The sequence below is a fragment of the Condylura cristata genome, unplaced genomic scaffold (genome assembly GCF_000260355.1).
Source record: "Condylura cristata isolate star-nosed mole 26May11 unplaced genomic scaffold, ConCri1.0 scaffold00010, whole genome shotgun sequence".
Classification (NCBI taxonomy): domain Eukaryota; kingdom Metazoa; phylum Chordata; class Mammalia; order Eulipotyphla; family Talpidae; genus Condylura; species Condylura cristata.
Window position 1 is genome coordinate 35,561,368 of NW_004567111.1, and position 2,325 is coordinate 35,563,692.

Consider the following 2,325-nt stretch of genomic DNA (forward strand, 5'->3'; position numbering starts at 1 on the left):
GGCACCCCTAAAACCCCAGACCTGCCTGCCCTAAATTGGTTCTGCCATCTGCCACATCAAGATAAAACATATAAGACTTTAATGAAAAGGAACTTTAATACAGTGAGTATACAACACAGAAGACAAAGAATGTAACTTCTAAATCAAACACCTGAAGTGACCCATCCCCTCGTGAGCAAAAGTCAACCCAAAAGGAATTGGTCCAGAACAAGGCCTGAAAACCCACCACAAGACTAAAGCACCTTCTGTCTGGGACCCATAGAAATGGGTCACACATGGCCAGACAACTCTAGGAGGAAAAGAGAAAAATCAAAATTAAGATAAAAGCTGCCATAGTCAACCTCCCCACACGTCTCTCACCCACATCTGTTTCAGTCAGTCCAGGACCAGAAGTAAGCAGTTTCTTCAAATGTTGCTCTATTCCATGTGGCTTCCTCAGGTCTCCTTCTGACTCTCCTTCCTGCTTCTTTCTCCCTCAAGACTCCTCTCCTATTTCCTCTTCTCTGCTCTGCTCCACCCACCCTCTGGGTGGGGTAGAGAACCTGGAACTTCCTTCCCCTTTTCCTGGGAACCACCCTGTTACATTATGGTGATAATCATGTGTGCTGAGATCTTTTGTATAATAAAACAGAATTTACTGAATGTTTTAAAGTCCCATTGCAGGAAAGAAAATAATCAACATTCTTTCCTTCTTACATTTATTAGTTTCCATTCTTCTGAGGTACAATATTTGTCTGAGAGCCTGAATTTTGAGGGGATAAATATCTATCTTATTCAACATTTTATAATGAGTCTAACATTCTGCTAAGCTCATAGCTGTGGTCAATGTTTGTTGAATAAATAAGTTATCAGCATGAGCAAAGACAAAGGGGCTTGAATTAAATAGGATAGAGTGTAGGGCAATTACAAGTTATTTTTTATGTTCTAAAACTGTTACAGGGTAGCCCAGAGTGGACTGGGCCGCCTGTCTGTGGGGCATCACCCACGCACTCACAACTCGGTTATACTGCAGGTACATACAAAAGGGTCAATAATGGGTTTTTTACAAAAGAGGAAAGGAATAGGAAACAACCTAGGGAAAGAGAGCAGAATACAAAGTAACTGGAATACCTTACAGCTAGGCTGACTGAACACACAGAGAGTTGCTTCCCGAGCAAGCAAGCGAGAGATGCAATTGCACCCTATTTATCCCCCAAATGTCCCAGAATTCCTGCTAGCTCTGCCCTTAGGTTCTCACAGTTCTCTCCCTGGTACTGCTGGGAGTTGTAGTTTCCAATCACTGGAGTAGGGTGTAGGGTCCAGAAAGCTGGAGTGGGAGGGAGGGTCCATAAGACGCTGCAGAGTTCCTTTAGGACATCCTTCCCCTTAACAAAACTAGAAATGTAAGTGCAAGACAGGAAGTGAATGAAGGTGAGGTTAAAGGTGCAGATGAGGGAAAATTAAGGAGTTTGTACTTTAAGTAATGATAGACCACTGACTGATTTCATTGACAAATTGTATATCCTGTTGTATATCATAAATAGATTGTTCTGAAAGAAAGGTTTATGTGGGAGAAGGTGGTGGCAAGGAGAACAGTATGGAAGACCTTTAATTGTTTTTTTTTTTTAATTAGAAAATTTTATTTATGCATACAAGAACTGGGGTGTAGGCCAGAGGTGCAGGGGTGGTGGGGGTAATAGGATTCATTAGAGATAGAGCGGGGAGCAAAACAGGTGGATCTACTGAAATGCACTGCTGAGGGGAGCAGCAGATGAAACAGGAGTGTCTGCTGTGCCATATGGGTCAGCTCCTTGGCTGGGGATCAGACTTATATTACCACAGTGGCTGGCAATAGCTTGATAGTGCTGAAACTTAATCGCAACACCACAGAGAGATCCTGAAGCCCTGTAGTTTTTTAGACAAAGAGATGTGTTGCTAAGTTACCACCATTTTATGGATTAGTGATTCTCAAAGTGGGATCCTCAGACTTTGGGGTTCTTGAGGTCTGTTAAAGGAATCCACAAGATGAAAACTATATTTATAGTATTGCTAAGATCATAACTTTATTTTTGGCATGTAGGCATTTGTACTGCCGTGTAAATTGTTAGTTCATAGCACAAATCAAGTCATTTGACTTTAAAAACTGTATTAGGATTCACTGGATCCTCCACTGCTATTTAATTCATAGTTAAAAAAGAAAAGGCAGAGCTAGAAAAGATCATGCTTAGTGAGATAAGCCAGAAAGAAAAAGAAAAATACCGGATGGTTTCCCTCATAACAGGAGTATAATGGAGAGAAAATAATAAGAATAATGAACAGCCATATACCAGAGACATTTTGTGGGGG